We start from the raw sequence: 23118 nt of genomic DNA, 5'->3' as shown, positions 1-23118 counted from the left end.
TCGGAATCGAAGTGGAGGGCAGCAATAGAGCAAAATGTCAACGGCACCTGGGATTCCCAGCCAGTCACCCATGCCAGTACTTACCGGGCCCTAAGTTGGGTAGCAGTCTGCGATCTGACGAGACCAGGCGCGTTCAGCTTAGGATGGCTGTTGACAGCATCTCGCCCTTTATACTGTGCATTTAAGCATCAATAAATCCTTTTCGGAATCGGAACGGAAGGCGGCAACAGAGCAAAATGTCAACGGCAGCCGGGATTCCCAGCCAGTGTCTCATGCCGGTACTTACCGGGCCCTAAAATCTGTACCAGTCTGCGATCTGACGAGAGCAGGCGAGTTAAGCTTAGGATGGCCGTCGACAGCTTCACACCTTGTATACTGTGGATTTAAGCATCAATAAATTCTTTTCGGAATCGGAGCGGAAGGCAGCAATAGAGCAAAATTTCAACAGCACCCAGGATTCCCAGCCAGTCTCCCATGCCAGTACTTACCGGGCCCTAAGCTGGGTAACAGTCTGCGATCGGACGAGTGCAGGCGCGTTCAGCTTAGGATGGCCATTGACAGCTTCGTGCTTTTTATACTGTGCATTTAAGCATCAATAAATCCTTTTCGGAATCGGAGAGGAAGGCGGCAACAGAGCAAAATGTCAATAGCACCTTGGATTGCCAGCCAGTCTCCCATGCCCGTACTTGCCGGGCAGCAGTCTGCGATCTGACAAGAACAGGCACATTCAGCTTAGGATAGCCGTAGACGGCTTCACACCCTGTATACTGTGGATTTAAGCACCAATAAATCCTTTTCGGAATCGGAGCGGAAGGCGGCTACAGAGCAAAATGTCAACAACACCTGGGATTCCCAGCCAGTCTCCCATGCTGGTACTTACCGGGACTAAGCTGGATAGCAGTATGCGATCTGACGTGAGCAGGCGCGTTCAGCTTAGGATGGCTGTTGACAGCTTCATGCCCTTTATACTGTGCATTTAAGCATCAATAAATAATTTTCCGAATCGGAGCGGAAGGCGGCAACAGAGCAAAATGTCAACTGCACCCGGGATTCCCAGCCAGTGTCCCATGCCGGTACCTACCGGGCCCTGAGATCTGTACCAGTCTGCGATCTGACGAGAGCAGGCGCGTTAAGCTTAGGATGGCCGTTGACAGCTTCACACTTTGTATACTGTGGATTTAAGCATCAATAAATCATTTTCGGAATCGGAGCAGAAACAGAGCAAAATGTCAACTGCACCCGGGATTCCCAGCCAGTCTCCCATGCTGGTACTTACCAGGCCCGAAGCTGGGAAGCAGTCTGCGATCTGACGAGAACAGGCGCATTCAGCTTAGGATGGCCGTAGACATCTTCACACCCTGTATACTGTAGATTTAAGCATCAATAAATCCTTTTCGGAATCGGAGCGTAAGGCGGCAACAGAGCAAAATGTCAACGGCAGCCGGGATTCCCAGCCAGTGTCCCATGCCGGTACTTACCGGGACCTAAGATCTGTACTAGTCTGCGATCTGACGAGAGCAGGCGCGTTAAGCTTAGGATGGCCGTCGACAGCTTCACACCTTGTATACTGTGGATTTAAGCATCAATAAATTCTTTTCGGAATCGGAGCGGAGGGCAGCAATAGAGCAAAATGTCAACGGCACCTGGGATTCCCAGCCAGTCTCCCATGCCAGTACTTACCGCGCCCTAAGCTGGGTAGCAGTCTGCGATCTGACGAGAGCAGGCGCGTTCAGCTTAGGATGGCCATTGACAGCTTCATGCTTTTTATACTGTGCATTTAAGCATCAATAAATCCTTTTCGGAATCGGAGAGGAAGGCGGCAACAGAGCAAAATGTCAATAGCACCTTGGATTGCCAGCCAGTCTCCCATGCCCGTACTTGCCGGGCAGCAGTCTGCGATCTGACAAGAACAGGCACATTCAGCTTAGGATAGCCGTAGACGGCTTCACACCCTGTATACTGTGGATTTAAGCATCAATAAATCCTTTTCGGAATCAGAGCGGAAGGCGGCTACAGAGCAAAATGTCAACAACACCTGGGATTCCCAGCCAGTCTCCCATGCTAGTACTTACCGGGCCCTAAGCTGGGTAGCAGTCTGCGATCTGACGAGAGCAGGCGCGTTCAGCTTAGGATGGCCGTTGACAGCTTCACGCCCTTTATACTGTGCATTTAAGCATCAATAAATCCTTTTCCGAATCGGAGCGGAAGGCAGCAACAGATTAAAATGTCAACTGCACCCGGGATTCCCAGCCAGTCTCCCATGCTGGTACTTACCAGGCCCTAAGCTGGGTAGCAGTCTGCGATCTGACGAGAGCAGGCGCGTTCAGCTTAGGATGGCCGTTGACAGCTTCACACTTTGTATACTGTGCATTTAAGCATCAATAAATCCTTTTCGGAATCGGAACTGAAGGCGGCATAAGAGCAAAATGTCAACCGGGATTCCCAGCCAGTCTCCCATGCCGGTACTTACTGGGCCCTAAGCTGGGTAGCAGTATGCAATCTGACGAGAGCAGGCGCGTTCAGCTTAGGATGGCCGTTGACAGCTTCTCGCCCTTTATACTGTGCATTTAGGCATCAATAAATCCTTTTCGGAATCGGAACGGAAGGCGGCAACAGAGCAAAATGTCAACGGCAGCCGAGATTCCCAGCCAGTGTCCCATGCCAGTACTTACCAGGCCCTAAGCTGGGTAGCAGTCTGCGATCTGACGAGAGCAGGCGCGTTCAGCTTAGGATGGCCATTGACAGCTTCATGATTTTTATACTGTGCATTTAAGCATCAATAAATTCTTTTCGGAATCGGAACGGAAGGCGGCAACAGAGCAAAATGTCAACGACACCCGGGATTCCCAGCCAGTCTCCCCTGCTGGTACTTACCAGGCCCTAAGCTGGATAGCAGTCTGCGATCTGACGAGTGCAGGCACGTTCAGCTTAGGATGGCCGTTGACAGCTTCTCGCCCTTTATACTGTGCATTTAAGCATCAATAAATCCTTTTCGGAATCGGAAACGGAAGGCGGCAACAGAGCAAAATGTCATCGGCAGCCGGGATTCCCAGCCAGTGTCCCATGTCGGTACTTACCGGGCCCTAAGATCTGTACCAGTCTGCGATCTGACAAGAGCAGGCGCGTTAAGCTTAGGATGGCCGTCGACAGCTTCACACCTTGTATACTGTGGATTTAAGCATCAATAAATTATTTTCGGAATCGGAGCGGAAGGCAGCAATAGAGCAAAATGTCAACCGCACCCGGGATTCCCAGCCAGTCTCCCATGCCAGTACTTACCGGGCCCTAAGCTGGGTAGCAGTCTGCGATCTGACGAGAGCAGGCACGTTCAGCTTAGGACAGCCATTGACAGCTTTATGCTTTTTATACTGTGCATTTAAGCATCAATAAATCCTTTTCGGAATCGGAGAGGAAGGCGGCAACAGAGCAAAATGTCAATAGCACCTTGGATTGCCAGCCAGTCTCCCATGCCCGTACTTGCCGGGCAGCAGTCTGCGATCTGACAAGAACAGGCATATTCAGCTTAGGATAGCCGTAGACGGCTTCACATCCTGTATACTGTGGATTTAAGCATCAATAAATCCTTTTCGGAATCGGAGCGGAAGGCGGCTACAGAGCAAAATGTCAACAACACCTGGGATTCCCAGCCAGTCTCAAATGCTGGTACCTACCGGGCCCTAAGCTGGGTAGCAGTCTGCGATCTGACGAGAGCAGGCGCGTTCAGCTTAGGATGGCCATTGACAGCTACACGGCCTTTATACTGTGCATTTAAGCATCAATAAATCCTTTTCCGAATCGGAGCGTAAGGCGGCAACAGATTAAAATGTCAACTGCACCCGGGATTCCCAGCCAGTCTCCCATGCTGGTACTTACCAGGCCCTAAGCTGGGTATCAGTCTGCGATCTGACGAGAGCAGGCGCATTCAGCTTAGGATGGCCGTTGACAGGTTCACACTTTGTATACTGTGCATTTAAGCATCAAAAAATCCTTTTCGGAATCGGAACGGAAGGCGGCAACAGAGCAAAATGTCAACGGCAGCCGGGATTCCCAGCCAGTGTCCCATGCCGGTACTTACCGGGCCCTAAGATCTGTACCAGTCTGCGATCTGACGAGAGCAGGCGCGTTAAGCTTAGGATGGCCGTTGACAGCTTCACACCTTGTATACTGTGGATTTAAGCATCAATAAATTCTTTTCGGAATCGGAGCTGAAGGCAGCAATAGAGCAAAATGTCAATGGCAACCGGTATTCCCAGCCAGTCTCCCATGCCAGTACTTACCGGGCCCTAAGCTGGGTAGCAGTCTGCAATCTGACGAGAGCAGGCACGTTCAGCTTAGGATGGCCATTGACAGCTTCATGCTTTTTATACTGTGCATTTAAGCATCAATAAATCCTTTTCGGAATCGGAACGGAAGGCGGCAACAGAGCAAAATGTCAACTGCACCCGGATTCCCAGCCAGTCTCCCATGCCGGTACTTACTGGGCCCTAAGCTGGGTAGCGGTCTGCGATCTGACGAGAGCAGGCGCGTTCAGCTTAGGATGGCCGTTGACATCTTCACGCCTTGTATATTGTGGATTTAAGCATCAATAAATATTTTTATTAATCGGAGAGGAAGGCGGCAACAGAGCAAAATGTCAATGGCACCTTGTATTGCCAGCCAGTCTCCCATGCCGGTAACTGCCGGGCAGCAGTCTGTGATCTGACAAGAACAGGCACATTCAGCTTAGGATAGCCGTAGACGGCTTCACACCCTGTATATTGTGGATTTAAGCATCAATAAATCCTTTTCGGAATCGGAGCAAAATGTCTACAGAGCTACAGAGCAAAATGTCAACAACACCTGAGATTCTCAGCCAGTCTCCCATGCTGGTACTTACCGGGCCCTAAGCTGGGTAAAAGTCTGCGATCTGACAAGAACAGGCACATTCAGCTTAGGATAGCCGTAGACGGCTTCACACCCTGTATACTGTGGATTTAAGCATCAATAAATCCTTTTCCAAATCGGAGCAGAAGGCGGCTACAGAGCAAAATGTCAACAACACCTGGGATTCCCAGCCAGTCTCCCATGCTGGTACTTACCGGGCCCTAAGCTGGGTAGCAGTCTGCGATCTGACGAGAGCAGGCGCGTTCAGCTTAGAAAGGCCGTTGACAGCTTCACACTTTGTATACTGTGGATTTAAGCATCAATAAATAATTTTCGGAATCGGAGCAGAAACAGAGCAAAATGTCAACTGCACCCGGGATTCCCAGCCAGTCTCCCATGCTGGTACTTAACGGGCCCTAAGCTGGGTAGCAGTCTGCGATCTGACGAGGGCAGGCGCGTTCAGCTTAGGATGGCCGTTGACAGCTTCTCGCCCTTTATACTGTGCATTTAGGCATCAATAAATCCTTTTCGGAATCGGAACGGAAGGCGGCAACAGAGCAAAATGTCAACTGCACCCGGGATTCCCAGCCAGTCTCCCATGCCGGTACTTAATGGGCCCTAGGCTGGGTAGCAGTCTGCGATCTGACGAGAGTAGGCGCGTTCAGCTTAGGATGGCCATTGACAGCTTCATGCTTTTTATACTGTGCATTTAAGCATCAATAAATCCTTTTCGGAATCGGAACGGAAGGCGGCAACAGAGCATAATGTCAACTGCACCTGGGATTCCCAGGTGCATTTAAGCATCAATAAATATTTTTATTAATCGGAGAGGAAGGCGGCAACAAAGCAAAGTGTCAACGGCACCTTGGATTGCCAGCCAGTCTCCCATGCCGGTAACTGCCGGGCAGCGGTCTGCGATCTGAGGAGAGCAGGCACGTTCAGGCTTAGGATGGCCGTTGACAGCTTCACACCCTGTGTATTGTGGATTTAAGCATCAATAAATCCTTTTCCGAATCGGAGCGGAAGGCGGCAACAGATTAAAATGTCAACTGCACCCGGGATTCCCAGCCAGTCTCCCATGCTGGTACTTACCAGGCCCAAAGCTGGGTAGCAGTCTGCAATCTGACGAGAGCAGGCGCGTTCAGCTTAGGATGGCCGTTGACAGCTTCACGCCCTTTATACTGTGCATTTAAGCATCAATAAATCCTTTTCCGAATCAGAGCGGAAGGCAGCAACAGATTAAAATGTCAACTGCACCCGGGATTCCCAGCCAGTCTCCCATGCTGGTACTTACCAGGCCCTAAGCTGGGTAGCAGTCTGCGATCTGACGAGAGCAGGCGCGTTCAGCTTAGGATGGCCGTTGACAGCTTCACACTTTGTATACTGTGCATTTAAGCATCAATAAATCCTTTTCGGAATCGGAACTGAAGGCGGCATAAGAGCAAAATGTCAACGGCAACCGGGATTCCCAGCCAGTCTCCCATGCCAGTACTTACCGGGCCCTAAGCTGGGTAGCAGTCTGCGATGTGACGAGAGCAGGCGCGTCCAGCTTAGGATGGCCATTGACAGCTTCATGATTTTTATACTGCGCATTTAAGCATCAATAAATCCTTTTTCGGAATCGGAGCGGAAGGCGGCAACAGAGCAAAATGTCAACTGCACCCGGGATTCCCAGCCAGTCTCCCATGCCGGTACTTACTGAGCCCTAAGCTGGGTAGCAGTCTCCAATCTGACGAGAGCAGGCGCGTTCAGCTTAGGATGGCCATTGACAGCTTCTCGCCCTTTATACTGTGCATTTAGGCATCAATAAATCCTTTTCGGAATCGAAACGGAAGGCGGCAACAGAGCAAAATGTCAACGGAAGCCGGGATTCCCAGCCAGTGTCCCATGCCAGTACTTACCAGGCCCTAAGCAGGGTAGCAGTCTGCGATCTGACGAGAGCAGGCGCGTTCAGCTTAGGATGGCCATTGACAGCTTCATGATTTTTATACTGTGCATTTAAGCATCAATAAATCCTTTTCGGAATCGGAACGGAAGGCGGCAACAGAGCAAAATGTCAACTACACCCGGGATTCCCAGCCAGTCTCCCATGCCGGTACTTAATGGGCCCTAGGCTGGGTAGCAGTCTGCGATCTGACGAGAGCAGGCGCGTTCAGCTTAGGATGGCCATTGACAGCTTCATGCTTTTTATACTGTGCATTTAAGCATCAATAAATCCTTTTCGGAATCGGAACGGAAGGCGGCAACAGGGCATAATGTCAACTGCACCCGGGATTCCCAGCCAGTCTCCCATGCCGGTACTTACTGGGCCCTAAGCTGGGTAGCAGTCTGCGATCTGACGAGAGCAGGCGCGTTCAGCTTAGGATGGCCGTTGACATCTTCACGCCTTGTATACTGTGGATTTAAGCATCAATAAATATTTTTATTAATCGGAGAGGAAGGCGGCAACAAAGCAAAATGTCAACGGCACCTTGGATTGCCAGCCAGTCTCCCATGCCGGTAACTGCCGGGCAGCAGTCTGCGATCTGAGGAGAAGCAGGCACGTTCAGGCTTAGGATGGCCGTTGACAGCTTCACACCCTGTGTATTGTGGATTTAAGCATCAATAAATCCTTTTCCGAATCGGAGCGGAAGGCGGCAACAGATTAAAGTGTCAACTGCACCCGGGATTCCCAGACAGTCTCCCATGCTGGTACTTACCAGGCCCTAAGCTGGGTAATAGTCTGCGATCTGACAAGAACAGGCGCATTCAGCTTAGGATGGCCGTAGACATCTTCACACCCTGTATACTGTGGATTTAAGCATCAATAAATCGTAAGCGTAAGGAGCGTAAGGCAGCAACAGAGCAAAAGGTCAACTGCACCTGGGATTCCCAGCCAGTCTCCCATGCTGGTACTTACCGGGCCCTAAGCTGGGTAGCAGTCTGCGATCTGACGAGAGCAGGCACGTTCAGCTTAGGATGGCCGTTGACAGCTTCACGCCCTTTATACTGTGCATTTAAGCATCAATAAATCCTTTTCCGAATCGGAGCGGAAGGCGGCAACAGATTAAAGTGTCAACTGCACCCGGGATTCCCAGCCAGTTTCCAATGCTGGTACCTACCAGGCCCTAAGCTGGGAAGCAGTCTGCGATCTGACGAGAGCAGGCGCGTTCAGCTTAGGCTGGCCGTTGACAGCTTCTCGCCCTTTATACTGTGCATTTAGGTATCAATAAATCCTTTTCGGAATCGGAACGGAAGGCGGCAACAGAGCAAAATGTCAACGGCAGCCGGGATTCCCAGCCAGTCTCCCATGCCAGTACTTACCGGGCCCTAAGCTGGGTAGCAGTCTGCGATCTGACGAGAGCAGGCGCGTTCAGCTTAGGATGGCCGTTGACATCTTCATGCCTTGTATACTGTGGATTTAAGCATCAATAAATATTTTTTTTAATCGGAGAGGAAGGCTGCAACAGATCAAAATGTCAATAGCACCTTGGATTGCCAGCCAGTCTCCCATGCCCGTATTTGCCGGGCAGCAGTCTGCGATCTGACAAGAACAGGCGCATTCAGCTTAGGATAGCCGTAGACGGTTTCACACCCTGTATATTGTGGATTTAAGCATCAATAAATCCTTTTCGGAATCGGAGCAAAATGTCTACAGAGCTACAGAGCAAAATGTCAACAACACCTGAGATTCCCAGCCAGTCTGCCATGCTGGTACTTACCGGGCCCTAAGCTGGGTAGCAGTCTGCGATCTGACGAGAGCAGGCGCGTTCAGCTTAGGATGGCCGTTAACAGCTTCATGCCCTTTATACTGTGCATTTTAGCATCAATAAATCCTTTTCCGAATCGGAGCGGAAGGCGGCAACAGATTAAAATGTCAACTGCACCCGGGATTCCCAGCCAGTCTCCCATGCTGGTTCTTACCAGGCCCTAAGCTGGGTAGCAGTCTGCGATCTGCCGAGAGCAGGCGCGTTCAGCTTAGGATGGCCGTTGACAGCTTCACATTTTGTATACTGTGCATTTAAGCATCAATAAATCCTTTTCGGAATCGGAACGGAAGGCGGCAACAGAGCAAAATGTCAACGGCAGCCGGGATTCCCAGCCAGTCTCCCATGCTGGTACTTACCGGGCCCTAAGCTGGGTAGCAGTCTGTGATCGGACGAGAGGAGGTGCATACAGCTAAGGATGGCTGTTGACAGCTTCTCGCCCTTTATACTGTGCATTTAAGCATCAATAAATCCTTTTCGGAACCGGAACGGAACGGAAGGCGGCAACAGAGCAAAATGTCAACGGCAGCCGGGATTCCCAGCCAGTGTCCCATGCCGGTACTTACCGGGCCCTAAGATCTGTACCAGTCTGCGATCTGACGAGAACAGGCGCATTCAGCTTAGGATGGCCGTAGACATCTTCACACCCTGTATACTGTGGATTTAAGCATCAATAAATCCTTTTCGGAATCGGAGCGTAAGGCGGCAACAGAGCAAAATGTCAACGGCAGCCGGGATTCCCAGCCAGTGTCCCATGCCGGTACTTACCGGGCCCTAAGATCTGTACCAGTCTGCGATCTGACGAGAGCAGGCGCGTTAAGCTTAGGATGGCCGTCGACAGCTTCACACCTTGTATACTGTGGATTTAAGCATCAATAAATTCTTTTCGGAATCGAAGCGGAGGGCAGCAATAGAGCAAAATGTCAACGGCACCTGGGATTCCCAGCCAGTCTCCCATGCCAGTACTTACCAGGCCCTAAGCTGGGTAGCAGTCTGCGATCTGACGAGAGCAAGCGCGTTCAGCTTAGGATGGTCGTTGACAGCTTCTCGCCCTTTATACTGTGCATTTAAGCATCAATAAATCCTTTTCGGAATCGGAAGGGAAGGCGGCAACAGAGCAAAATGTCAACGGCAGCCGGGATTCCCAGCCAGTGTCTCATGCCGGTACTTACCGGGCCCTAAAATCTGTACCAGTCTGCGATCTGACGAGAGCAGGCGAGTTAAGATTAGGATGGCCGTCGACAGCTTCACACCTTGTATACTGTGGATTTAAGCATCAATAAATTCTTTTCGGAATCGGAGCGGAAAGCAGCAATAGAGCAAAATGTCAACGGCACCCGGGATTCCCAGCCAGTCTCCCATGCTGGTACTTACCGGGCCCTAAGCTGGGTAGCAGTCTGCAATCTGACGAGAGCAGGCGCGTTCAGCTTAGGATGGCCGTTGACAGCTTCACACCCTTTATACTGTGCATTTAAGCATCAATAAATCCTTTTCCGAATCGGAGCGGAAGGCAGCAACAGATTAAAATGTCAACTGCACCCGGGATTCCCAGCCAGTCTCCCATGCTGGTACTTACCAGGCCCTAAGCTGGGTAGCAGTATGCGATCTGACGAGAGCAGGCGCGTTCAGCTTAGGATGGCCGTTGACAGCTTCACACTTTGTATACTGTGCATTTAGGCATCAATAAATCCTTTTCGGAATCGGAACTGAAGGCAGCATAAGAGCAAAATGTCAACGGCAACCGGGATTCCCAGCCAGTCTCCCATGCCAGTACTTACCGGGCCCTAAGCTGGGTAGCAGTCTGCGATGTGACGAGAGCAGGCGCGTCCAGCTTAGGATGGCCATTGACAGCTTCATGATTTTTATACTGCGCATTTAAGCATCAATAAATCCTTTTTCGGAATCGGAGCGGAAGGCGGCAACAGAGCAAAATGTCAACTGCACCCGGGATTCCCAGCCAGTCTCCCATGCCGGTACTTACTGAGCCCTAAGCTGGGTAGCAGTCTGCAATCTGACGAGAGCAGGCGCGTTCAGCTTAGGATGGCCGTTGACAGCTTCTCGCCCTTTATACTGTGCATTTAGGCATCAATAAATCCTTTTCGGAATCGGAACGGAAGGCGGCAACAGAGCAAAATGTCAACGGCAGCCGGGATTCCCAGCCAGTGTCCCATGCCAGTACTTACCAGGCCCTAAGCTGGGTAGCAGTCTGCGATCTGACGAGAGCAGGCGCGTTCAGCTTAGGATGGCCATTGACAGCTTCATGATTTTTATACTGTGCATTTAAGCATCAATAAATCCTTTTCGGAATCGGAACGGAAGGCGGCAACAGAGCAAAATGTCAACTACACCCGGGATTCCCAGCCAGTCTCCCATGCCGGTACTTAATGGGCCCTAGGCTGGGTAGCAGTCTGCGATCTGACGAGAGCAGGCGCGTTCAGCTTAGGATGGCCATTGACAGCTTCATGCTTTTTATACTGTGCATTTAAGCATCAATAAATCCTTTTCGTAATCGGAACGGAAGGCGGCAACAGGGCATAATGTCAACTGCACCCGGGATTCCCAGCCAGTCTCCCATGCCGGTACTTACTGGGCCCTAAGCTGGGTAGCAGTCTGCGATCTGACGAGAGCAGGCACGTTCAGCTTAGGATGGCCGTTGACATCTTCACGCCTTGTATACTGTGGATTTAAGCATCAATAAATATTTTTATTAATCGGAGAGGAAGGCGGCAACAAAGCAAAATGTCAACGGCACCTTGGATTGCCAGCCAGTCTCCCATGCCGGTAACTGCCGGGCAGCAGTCTGCGATCTGAGGAGAGCAGGCACGTTCAGGCTTAGGATGGCCGTTGACAGCTTCACACCCTGTGTATTGTGGATTTAAGCATCAATAAATCCTTTTCGGAATCGGAAACGGAAGGCGGCAACAGAGCAAAATGTCAACGGCAGCCGGGATTCCCAGCCAGTGTCCCATGCCGGTACTTACCGGCCCAAAGATCTGTACCAGTCTGCAATCTGACAAGAGCAGGCGCGTTAAGCTTAGGATGGTCGTCGACAGCTTCACACCTTGTATACTGTGGATTTAAGCATCAATAAATTCTTTTTGGAATCGGAGCGGAAGGCAGCAATAGAGCAAAATGTCAACGGCACCCAGGATTCCCAGCCAGTCTCCCATGCCAGTACTTACCAGGCCCTAAGCTGGGTAGCAGTCTGCAATCTGACGAGAGCAGGCACGTTCAGCTTAGGATGGCCATTGACAGCTTCATGCTTTTTATACTGTGCATTTAAGCATCAATAAATCCTTTTCGGAATCGGAGAGGAAGGCAGCAACAGAGCAAAATGTCAATAGCACCTTGGATTGCCAGCCAGTCTCCCATGCCCGTACTTGCCGGGCAGCAGTCTGCGATCTGACAACAACAGGCACATTCAGCTTAGGATAGCCGTAGACGGCTTCACACCCTCTATACTGTGGATTTAAGCATCAATAAATCCTTTTCGGAATCGGAGCGGAAGGCGGCTACAGAGCAAAATGTCAACAACACCTGGGATTCCCAGCCAGTCTCCCATGCTGGTACCTACCGGGCCCTAAGCTGGGTAGCAGTCTGCGATCTGACGAGAACAGGCGCATTTAGCTTAGGATGGCCGTAGACATCTGCACACCCTGTATACTGTGCATTTAAGCATCAATAAATCCTTTTCAGAATCGGAACGGAAGGCGGCAACAGATTAAAATGTCAACTGCACCCGGGATTCCCAGCCAGTCTCCCATGCTGGTACTTACCAGGCCCTAAGCTGGGTAGCAGTCTGCGATCTGATGAGAGCAGGCGCGTTCAGCTTAGGATGGCCGTTGACAGCTTCACATTTTGTATACTGTGCATTTAAGCATCAATAAATCCTTTTCGGAATCGAAACGGAAGGCGGCAACAGAGCAAAATGTCAACGGCAGCCGGGATTCCCAGCCAGTCTCCCATGCTGGTACTTACCGGGCCCTAAGCTGGGTAGCAGTCTGCGATCTGACGAGAGCAGGCGCGTTCAGCTTAGGATGGCCGTTGACAGCTTCTCTCAATTTATACTGTGCATTTAAGCATCAATAAATCCTTTTCGGAATCGGAACGGAAGGCGGCAACAGAGCAAAATGTCAACGGCAGCCGGGATTCCCAGCCAGTGTCCCATGCCGACACTTACCGGGCCCTAAGATCTGTACCAGTCTGCGATCTGACGAGAACAGGCGCATTCAGCTTAGGATGGCCGTAGACATCTTCACACCCTGTATACTGTGGATTTAAGCATCAATAAATCCTTTTCGGAATTGGAGCGTAAGGCGGCAACAGAGCAAAATGTCAATGACACCTGGGATTCCCAGCCAGTCTCCCATGCTGGTACTTAACGGGCCCTAAGCTGGGTAGCAGTCTGCGATCTGACGAGAGCAGGCGCGTTCAGCTTAGGATGGCCGTTGACAGCTTCACACTTTGTATACTGTGGATTTAAGCATCAATAAATAATTTTCGGAATCGGAGCAGAAACAGAGCAAAATGTCAACTGCACCCGGGATTCCCAGCCAGTCTCCCATGCTGGTACTTACCAGGCCCGAAGCTGGGAAGCAGTCTGCGATCTGACGAGAACAGGCGCATTCAGCTTAGGATGGCCGTAGACATCTTCACACCCTGTATACTGTGCATTTAAGCATCAATAAATCCTTTTCAGAATCGGAACGGAAGGCGGCAACAGAGCAAAATGTCAACGGCAGCCGGGATTCCCAGCCAGTGTCCCATGCCGGTACTTACCGGGCCCTAAGATCTGTACCAGTCTGCGATCTGACGAGAGCTGGCGCGTTAAGCTTAGGATGGCCGTCGACAGCTTCACACCTTGTATACTGTGGATTTAAGCAGCAATAAATTATTTTCGGAATCGGAGCGGAAGGCAGCAATAGAGCAAAATGTCAACTGCACCCGGGATTCCCAGCCAGTCTCCCATGCTGGTACTTACCAGGCCCGAAGCTGGGAAGCAGTCTGCAATCTGACGAGAACAGGCGCATTTAGCTTAGGATGGCCGTAGACATCTTCACACCCTGTATACTGTGCATTTAAGCATCAATAAATCCTTTTCAGAATCGGAACGGAAGGCGGCAACAGATTAAAATGTCAACTGCACCCGGGATTCCCAGCCAGTCTCCCATGCTGGTACTTACCAGGCCCTAAGCTGGGTAGCAGTCTGCGATCTGATGAGAGCAGGCGCGTTCAGCTTAGGATGGCCGTTGACAGCTTCACATTTTGTATACTGTGCATTTAAGCATCAATAAATCCTTTTCGGAATCGAAACGGAAGGCGGCAACAGAGCAAAATGTCAACGGCAGCCAGGATTCCCAGCCAGTCTCCCATGCTGGTACTTACCGGGCCCTAAGCTGGGTAGCAGTCTGCGATCTGACGAGAGTAGGCGCGTTCAGCTTAGGATGGCCGTTGACAGCTTCTCGCCCTTTATACTGTGCATTTAAGCATCAATAAATCCTTTTCGGAATCGGAACGGAAGGCGGCAACAGAGCAAAATGTCAACGGCAGCCGGGATTCCCAGCCAGTGTCCCATGCCGGTACTTACCGGGCCCTAAGATCTGTACCAGTCTGCGATCTGACGAGAGAAGGCGCATTCAGCTTAGGATGGCCGTAGACATCTTCACACCCTGTATACTGTGGATTTAAGCATCAATAAATCCTTTTCGGAATCGGAGCGTAAGGCGGCAACAGAGCAAAATGTCAATGACACCTGGGATTCCCAGCCAGTCTCCCATGCTGGTACTTAACGGGCCCTAAGCTGGGTAGCAGTCTGCGATCTGACGAGAGCAGGCGCGTTCAGCTTAGGATGGCCGTTGACAGCTTCACACTTTGTATACTGTGGATTTAAGCATCAATAAATAATTTTCGGAATCGGAGCAGAAACAGAGCAAAATGTCAACTGCACCCGGGATTCCCAGCCAGTCTCCCATGCTGGTACTTACCAGGCCCGAAGCTGGGAAGCAGTCTGCGATCTGACGAGAACAGGCGCATTCAGCTTAGGATGGCCGTAGACATCTTCACACCCTGTATACTGTGCATTTAAGCATCAATAAATCCTTTTCAGAATCGGAACGGAAGGCGGCAACAGAGCAAAATGTCAACGGCAGCCGGGATTCCCAGCCAGTGTCCCATGCCGGTACTTACCGGGCCCTAAGATCTGTACCAGTCTGCGATCTGACGAGAGCTGGCGCGTTAAGCTTAGGATGGCCGTCGACAGCTTCACACCTTGTATACTGTGGATTTAAGCATCAATAAATTATTTTCGGAATCGGAGCGGAAGGCAGCAATAGAGCAAAATGTCAACGGCACCTGGGATTCCCAGCCAGTCTCCCCTGCCAGTACTTACCGGGCCCTAAGCTGGGTAGCAGTCTGCGATCTGACGAGAGCAGGCGCGTTCAGCTTACGATGGCCATTGACAGCTTCATGCTTTTTATACTGTGCATTTAAGCATCAATAAATCCTTTTCGGAATCAGAGAGGAAGGCGGCAACAGAGCAAAATGTCAATAGCACCTTGGATTGCCAGCCAGTCTCCCATGCCCGTACTTGCCAGGCAGCAGTTTGCGATCTGACAAGAACAGGCACATTCAGCTTAGGATAGCCGTAGACGGCTTCACACCCTGTATACTGTGGATTTAAGCATCAATAAATCATTTTCGGAATCGAAGCGAAAGGCGGCTACAGAGCAAAAAGTGAACACCACCTGGGATTTCCAGCCAGTCTCCCATGCTGGTACTTAACGGGCCCTAAGCTGGGTAGCAGTCTGCGATCTGACGAGAGCAGGCGCGTTCAGCTTAGGATGGCCGTTGACAGCTTCACACTTTGTATACTGTGGATTTAAGCATCAATAAATAATTTTCGGAATCGGAGCAGAAGCAGAGCAAAATGTCAACTGCACCCGGGATTCCCAGCCAGTCTCCCATGCTGGTACTTACCAGGCCCGAAGCTGGGAAGCAGTCTGCGATCTGACGAGAACAGGCGCATTCAGCTTAGGATGGCCGTAGACATCTTCACACCCTGTATACTGTGGATTTAAGCATCAATAAATCCTTTTCGGAATCGGAGCGTAAGGCGGCAACAGAGCAAAATGTCAACGACACCTGGGATTCCCAGCCAGTCTCCCATGCTGGTACTTTCCGAGCCCTAAGCTGGGTAGCAGTCTGCGATCTGACGAGAGCAGGCACGTTCAGCTTAGGATGGCCGTTGACAGCTTCTTGCCCTTTATACTGTGCATTTAAGCATCAATAAATCCTTTTCGGAATTGGAAACGGAAGGCGGCAACAGTGCAAAATGTCAACGGCAGCCGGGATTCCCAGCCAGTGTCCCATGCCGGTACCTACCGGGCCCTAAGATCTGTACCAGTCTGCGATCTGACAAGAGCAGGCGCGTTAAGCTTAGGATGGCCGTCGACAGCTTCACACCTTGTATACTGTGGATTTAAGCATCAATAAATTCTTTTCGGAATCGGAGCGGAAAGCAGCAATAGAGCAAAATGTCAACGGCACCCGGGATTCCCAGCCAGTCTCCCATGCCAGTACTTACCGGGCCCTAAGCTGGGTAGCAGTCTGCGATGTGACGAGAGCAGGAGCGTCCAGCTTAGGATGGCCATTGACAGCTTCATGATTTTTATACTGCGCATTTAAGCATCAATAAATCCTTTTTCGGAATCGGAGCGGAAGGCGGCAACAGAGCAAAATGTCAACTGCACCCGGGATTCCCAGCCAGTCTCCCATGCCGGTACTTACTGAGCCCTAAGCTGGGTAGCAGTCTGCGATGTGACGAGAGCAGGCGCGTTCAGCTTAGGATGGCCGTTGACAGCTTCACATTTTGTATACTGTGCATTTAAGCATCAATAAATCCTTTTCGGAATAGAAACGGAAGGCGGCAACAGAGCAAAATGTCAACGGCAGCCGGGATTCCCAGCCAGTCTCCCATGCTGGTACTTACCGGGCCCTAAGCTGGGTAGCAGTCTGCGATCTGACGAGAGCAGGCGCGTTCAGCTTAGGATGGCCGTTGACAGCTGCTCGCCCTTTATACTGTGCATTTAAGCATCAATAAATCCTTTGCGGAATCGGAACGGAAGGCGGCAACAGAGCAAAATGTCAACGGCAGCCGGGATTCCCAGCCAGTGTCCCATGCCGGTACTTACCGGGCCCTAAGATCTGTACCAGTCTGCGATCTGACGAGAACAGGCGCATTCAGCTTAGGATGGCCGTAGACATCTTCACACCCTGTATACTGTGGATTTAAGCATCAATAAATCCTTTTCGGAATCGGAGCGTAAGGCGGCAACAGAGCAAAATGTCAACGACACCTGGGATTCCCAGCCAGTCTCCCATGCTGGTACTTAACGGGCCCTAAGCTGGGTAGCAGTCTGTGATCTGACGAGAGCAGGCGCGTTCAGCTTAGGATGGCCGTTGACGGCTTCACACTTTGTATACTGTGGATTTAAGCATCAATAAATAATTTTCGGAATCGGAGCAGAAACAGAGCAAAATGTCAACTGCACCCGGGATTCCCAGCCAGTCTCCCATGCTGGTACTTACCAGGCCCGAAGCTGGGAAGCAGTCTGCGATCTGACGAGAACAGGCGCATTTAGCTTAGGATGGCCGTAGACATCTTCACACCCTGTATACTGTGCATTTAAGCATCAATAAATCCTTTTCAGAATCGGAACGGAAGGCGGCAACAGATTAAAATGTCAACTGCACCCGGGATTCCCAGCCAGTCTCCCATGCTGGTACTTACCAGGCCCTAAGCTGGGTAGCAGTCTGCGATCTGATGAGAGCAGGCGCGTTCAGCTTAGGATGGCCGTTGACAGCTTCACATTTTGTATACTGTGCATTTAAGCATCAATAAATCCTTTTCGGAATCGAAACGGAAGGCGGCAACAGAGCAAAATGTCAACGGCAGCCGGGATTCCCAGCCAGTCTCCCATGCTGGTACTTACCGGGCCCTAAGCTGGGTAGCAGTCTGCGATCTGACGAGAGCAGGCGCGTTCAGCTTAGGATGGCCGTTGACAGCTTCTCGCCCTTTATACTGTGCATTTAAGCATCAATAAATCCTTTTCGGAATCGGAACGGAAGGCGGCAACAGAGCAAAATGTCAACGGCAGCCGGGATTCCCAGCCAGTGTCCCATGCCGGCACTTACCGGGCCCTAAGATCTGTACCAGTCTGCGATCTGACGAGAACAGGCGCATTCAGCTTAGGATGGCCGTAGACATCTTCACACCCTGTATACTGTGGATTTAAGCATCAATAAATCCTTTTCGGAATCGGAGCGTAAGGCGGCAACAGAGCAAAATGTCAATGACACCTGGGATTCCCAGCCAGTCTCCCATGCTGGTACTTAACGGGCCCTAAGCTGGGTAGCAGTCTGCGATCTGACGAGAGCAGGCGCGTTCAGCTTAGGATGGCCGTTGACAGCTTCACACTTTGTATACTGTGGATTTAAGCATCAATAAATAATTTTCGGAATCGGAGCAGAAACAGAGCAAAATGTCAACTGCACCCGGGATTCCCAGCCAGTCTCCCATGCTGGTACTTACCAGGCCCGAAGCTGGGAAGCAGTCTGCGATCTGACGAGAACAGGCGCATTCAGCTTAGGATGGCCATAGACATCTTCACACCCTGTATACTGTGCATTTAAGCATCAATAAATCCTTTTCAGAATCGGAACGGAAGGCGGCAACAGAGCAAAATGTCAACGGCAGCCGGGATTCCCAGCCAGTGTCCCATGCCGGTACTTACCGGGCCCTAAGATCTGTACCAGTCTGCGATCTGACGAGAGCTGGCGCGTTAAGCTTAGGATGGCCGTCGACAGCTTCACACCTTGTATACTGTGGATTTAAGCATCAATAAATTATTTTCGGAATCGGAGCGGAAGGCAGCAATAGAGCAAAATGTCAACTGCACCCGGGATTCCCAGCCAGTCTCCCATGCTGGTACTTACCAGGCCCGAAGCTGGGAAGCAGTCTGCGATCTGACGAGAACAGGCGCATTTAGCTTAGGATGGCCGTAGACATCTTCACACCCTGTATACTGTGCATTTAAGCATCAATAAATCCTTTTCAGAATCGGAACGGAAGGCGGCAACAGATTAAAATGTCAACTGCGCCCGGGATTCCCAGCCAGTCTCCCATGCTGGTACTTACCAGGCCCTAAGCTGGGTAGCAGTCTGCGATCTGATAAGAGCAGGCGCGTTCAGCTTAGGATGGCCGTTGACAGCTTCACATTTTGTATACTGTGCATTTAAGCATCAATAAATCCTTTTCGGAATCGAAACAGAAGGCGGCAACAGAGCAAAATGTCAACGGCAGCCAGGATTCCCAGCCAGTCTCCCATGCTGGTACTTACCGGGCCCTAAGCTGGGTAGCAGTCTGCGATCTGACGAGAACAGGCGCATTCAGCTTAGGATGGCCGTAGACATCTTCACACCCTGTATACTGTGCATTTAAGCATCAATAAATCCTTTTCAGAATCGGAATGGAAGGCGCCAACAGAGCAAAATGTCAACGGCAGCCAGGATTCCCAGCCAGTGTCCCATGCCGGTACTTACCGGGCCCTAAGATCTGTACCAGTCTGCGATCTGAGGAGAGCTGGCGCGTTAAGCTTAGGATGGCCGTCGACAGCTTCACACCTTGTATACTGTGGATTTAAGCAGCAATAAATTATTTTCGGAATCGGAGCGGAAGGCAGCAATAGAGCAAAATGTCAACTGCACCCGGGATTCCCAGCCAGTCTCCCATGCTGGTACTTACCAAGCCCGAAGCTGGGAAGCAGTCTGCGATCTGACGAGAACAGGCGCATTTAGCTTAGGATGGCCGTAGACATCTTCACACCCTGTATACTGTGCATTTAAGCATCAATAAATCCTTTTCAGAATCGGAACGGAAGGCGGCAACAGATTAAAATGTCAACTGCACCCGGGATTCCCAGCCAGTCTCCCATGCTGGTACTTACCAGGCCCTAAGCTGGGTAGCAGTCTGCGATCTGATGAGAGCAGGCGCGTTCAGCTTAGGATGGCCGTTGACAGCTTCACATTTTGTATACTGTGCATTTAAGCATCAATAAATCCTTTTCGGAATCGAAACGGAAGGCGGCAACAGAGCAAAATGTCAACGGCAGGAAAGGATTCCCAGCCAGTCTCCCATGCTGGTACTTACCGGGCCCTAAGCTGGGTAGCAGTCTGCGATCTGACGAGAGCAGGCGCGTTCAGCTTACGATGGCCATTGACAGCTTCATGCTTTTTATACTGTGCATTTAAGCATCAATAAATCCTTTTCGGAATCGGAGAGGAAGGCGGCAACAGAGCAAAATGTCAATAGCACCTTGGATTGCCAGCCAGTCTCCCATGCCCGTACTTGCCAGGCAGCAGTCTGCGATCTGACAAGAACAGGCACATTCAGCTTAGGATAGCCGTAGACGGCTTCACACCCTGTATACTGTGGATTTAAGCATCAATAAATCATTTTCGGAATCGAAGCGAAAGGCGGCTACAGAGCAAAAAGTGAACACCACCTGGGATTCCCAGCCAGTCTCCCATGCTGGTACTTAACGGGCCCTAAGCTGGGTAGCAGTCTGCGATCTGACGAGAGCAGGCGCGTTCAGCTTAGGATGGCCGTTGACAGCTTCACACTTTGTATACTGTGGATTTAAGCATCAATAAATAATTTTCGGAATCGGAGCAGAAGCAGAGCAAAATGTCAACTGCACCCGGGATTCCCAGCCAGTCTCCCATGCTGGTACTTACCAGGCCCGAAGTTGGGAAGCAGTCTGCGATCTGACGAGAACAGGCGCATTCAGCTTAGGATGGCCGTAGACATCTTCACACCCTGTATACTGTGGATTTAAGCATCAATAAATCCTTTTCGGAATCGGAGCGTAAGGCGGCAACAGAGCAAAATGTCAACGACACCTGGGATTCCCAGCCAGTCTCCCATGCTGGTACTTTCCGAGCCCTAAGCTGGGTAGCAGTCTGCGATGTGACGAGAGCAGGCGCGTCCAGCTTAGGATGGCCGTTGACAGCTTCTTGCCCTTTATACTGTGCATTTAAGCATCAATAAATCCTTTTTCGGAATCGGAGCGGAAGGCGGCAACAGAGCAAAATGTCAACTGCACCCGGGATTCCCAGCCAGTCTCCCATGCCGGTACTTACTGAGCCCTAAGCTGGGTAGCAGTCTGCAATCTGACGAGAGCAGGCGCGTTCAGCTTAGGATGGCCGTTGACAGCTTCTCGCTCTTTATACTGTGCATTTAGGCATCAATAAATCCTTTTCGGAATCGGAAACGGAAGGCGGCAACAGAGCAAAATGTCATCGGCAGCCGGGATTCCCAGCCAGTGTCCCATGCCGGTACTTACCGGGCCCTAAGATCTGTACCAGTCTGCGATCTGACAAGAGCAGGCGCGTTAAGCTTAGGATGGCCGTCGACAGCTTCACACCTTGTATACTGTGGATTTAAGCATCAATAAATTATTTTCGGAATCGGAGCGGAAGGCGGCAACAGAGCAAAAGGTCAACGACACCTGGGATTCCCAGCCAGTCTCCCATGCTGGTACTTACCGGGCCCTAAGATCTGTACCAGTCTGCGATCTGACGAGAACAGGCGCATTCAGCTTAGGATGGCCGTTGACAGGTTCACACTTTGTATACTGTGCATTTAAGCATCAATAAATCCTTTTCGGAATCGGAACCGGAACGGAAGGCGGCAACAGAGCAAAATGTCAACGGCAGCCGGGATTCCCAGCCAGTGTCCCATGCCGGTACTTACCGGGCCCTAAGATCTGTACCAGTCTGCGATCTGACGAGAGCAGGCGCGTTAAGCTTAGGATGGCCGTTGACAGCTTCACACTTTGTATACTGTGGATTTAAGCATCAATAAATAATTTTCGGAATCGGAGCAGAAACAGAGCAAAATGTCAACTGCACCCGGGATTCCCAGCCAGTCTCCCATGCTGGTACTTATCAGGCCCGAAGCTGGGTAGCAGTCTGCGATCTGACGAGAACAGGCACGTTCAGCTTAGGATGCCCGTTGACAGCTTCTCGCCCTTTATACTGTGCATTTAAGCATCAATAAATCCTTTTCGGAATCGGAAACGGAAGGCGGCAACAGAGCAAAATGTCAACGGCAGCCGGGATTCCCAGCCAGTGTCCCATGCCGGTACTTACCGGGCCCTAAGATCTGTACCAGTCTGCGATCTGACAAGAGCAGGCGCGTTAAGCTTAGGATGGCCGTCGACAGCTTCACACCTTGTATACTGTGGATTTAAGCATCAATAAATTCTTTTCGGAATCGGAGCGGAAGGCAGCAATAGAGCAAAATGTCAACGGCACCCGGGATTCCCAGCCAGTCTCCCATGCCAGTACTTACCAGGCCCTAAGCTGGGTAGCAGTCTGCGATCTGACGAGAGCAGGCGCGTTCAGCTTAGGACAGCCATTGACAGCTTCATGCTTTTTATACTGTGCATTTAAGCATCAATAAATCCTTTTCGGAATCGGAGAGGAAGGCAGCAACAGAGCAAAATGTCAATAGCACCTTGGATTGCCAGCCAGTCTCCCATGCCCGTACTTGCCGGGCAGCAGTCTGCGATCTGACAAGAACAGGCACATTCAGCTTAGGATAGCCGTAGACGGCTTCACACCTTGTATACTGTGGATTTAAGCATCAATAAATTATTTTCGGAATCGGAGCGGAAGGCAGCAATAGAGCAAAATGTCAACCGCACCCGGGATTCCCAGCCAGTCTCCCATGCTGGTACCTACCGGGCCCTAAGCTGGGTAGCAGTCTGCGATCTGACGAGAGCAGGCGCGTTCAGCTTAGGATGGCCGTTGACAGCTTCACGCCCTTTATACTGTGCATTTAAGCATCAATAAATCCTTTTCCGAATCGGAGTGGAAGGCGGCAACAGATTAAAATGTCAACTGCACCCGGGATTCCCAGCCAGTCTCCCATGCTGGTACTTACCAGGCCCTAAGCTGGGTATCAGTCTGCGATCTGACGAGAGCAGGCGCATACAGCTTAGGATGGCCGTTGACACGTTCACACTTTGTATACTGTGCATTTAAGCATCAATAAATCCTTTCCGGAATCGGAACGGAAGGCGGCAACAGAGCAAAATGTCAACGGCAGCCGGGATTCCCAGCCAGTGTCCCATGCCGGTACTTACCGGGCCCTAAGATCTGTACCAGTCTGCGATCTGACGAGAGCAGGCGCGTTAAGCTTAGGATGGCCGTTGACAGCTTCACACCTTGTATACTGTGGGTTTAAGCATCAATAAATTATTTTCGGAATCGGAGCGGAAGGCAGCAATAGAGCAAAATGTCAATGGCAACTGGTATTCCCAGCTAGTCTCCCAGGCCAGTACTTACCGGGCCCTAAGCTGGGTAGCAGTCTGCAATCTGACGAGAGCAGGCGCGTTCAGCTTAGGATGGCCATTGACAGCTTCATGCTTTTTATACTGTGCATTTA

At 51.0% G+C, this 23118-nt stretch overlaps 16 pseudogenes; all 16 read right to left on the bottom strand.

The window, feature by feature from the left end:
- Positions 1-2023: 2023 nt before the first annotated feature.
- LOC130315227 (5S ribosomal RNA) lies at positions 2024-2143 on the bottom strand (annotated as a pseudogene).
- Positions 2144-2225: 82 nt separating this feature from the next.
- Positions 2226-2345, bottom strand: LOC130350834 (5S ribosomal RNA; annotated as a pseudogene).
- Positions 2346-5029: 2684 nt separating this feature from the next.
- On the bottom strand, positions 5030-5149 carry LOC130347720 (5S ribosomal RNA; annotated as a pseudogene).
- Positions 5150-6108: 959 nt separating this feature from the next.
- Positions 6109-6228, bottom strand: LOC130350823 (5S ribosomal RNA; annotated as a pseudogene).
- A 1485-nt stretch (positions 6229-7713) lies between these two features.
- On the bottom strand, positions 7714-7833 carry LOC130352405 (5S ribosomal RNA; annotated as a pseudogene).
- A 284-nt stretch (positions 7834-8117) lies between these two features.
- Positions 8118-8237, bottom strand: LOC130329361 (5S ribosomal RNA; annotated as a pseudogene).
- Positions 8238-9530: 1293 nt separating this feature from the next.
- On the bottom strand, positions 9531-9650 carry LOC130333938 (5S ribosomal RNA; annotated as a pseudogene).
- A 284-nt stretch (positions 9651-9934) lies between these two features.
- Positions 9935-10054, bottom strand: LOC130334160 (5S ribosomal RNA; annotated as a pseudogene).
- A 2282-nt stretch (positions 10055-12336) lies between these two features.
- Positions 12337-12456, bottom strand: LOC130328137 (5S ribosomal RNA; annotated as a pseudogene).
- Positions 12457-12538: 82 nt separating this feature from the next.
- On the bottom strand, positions 12539-12658 carry LOC130333751 (5S ribosomal RNA; annotated as a pseudogene).
- A 1085-nt stretch (positions 12659-13743) lies between these two features.
- LOC130327798 (5S ribosomal RNA) lies at positions 13744-13863 on the bottom strand (annotated as a pseudogene).
- A 2684-nt stretch (positions 13864-16547) lies between these two features.
- LOC130333740 (5S ribosomal RNA) lies at positions 16548-16667 on the bottom strand (annotated as a pseudogene).
- Positions 16668-17348: 681 nt separating this feature from the next.
- LOC130328127 (5S ribosomal RNA) lies at positions 17349-17468 on the bottom strand (annotated as a pseudogene).
- Positions 17469-17550: 82 nt separating this feature from the next.
- Positions 17551-17670, bottom strand: LOC130333729 (5S ribosomal RNA; annotated as a pseudogene).
- A 1893-nt stretch (positions 17671-19563) lies between these two features.
- LOC130327787 (5S ribosomal RNA) lies at positions 19564-19683 on the bottom strand (annotated as a pseudogene).
- Positions 19684-21971: 2288 nt separating this feature from the next.
- LOC130352995 (5S ribosomal RNA) lies at positions 21972-22091 on the bottom strand (annotated as a pseudogene).
- Positions 22092-23118: the final 1027 nt, after the last annotated feature.

This window comes from Hyla sarda, chromosome 1, assembly GCF_029499605.1.
Source record: "Hyla sarda isolate aHylSar1 chromosome 1, aHylSar1.hap1, whole genome shotgun sequence".
NCBI lineage: Eukaryota > Metazoa > Chordata > Amphibia > Anura > Hylidae > Hyla > Hyla sarda.
This window is presented reverse-complemented; position numbering and strand designations above follow the sequence as displayed.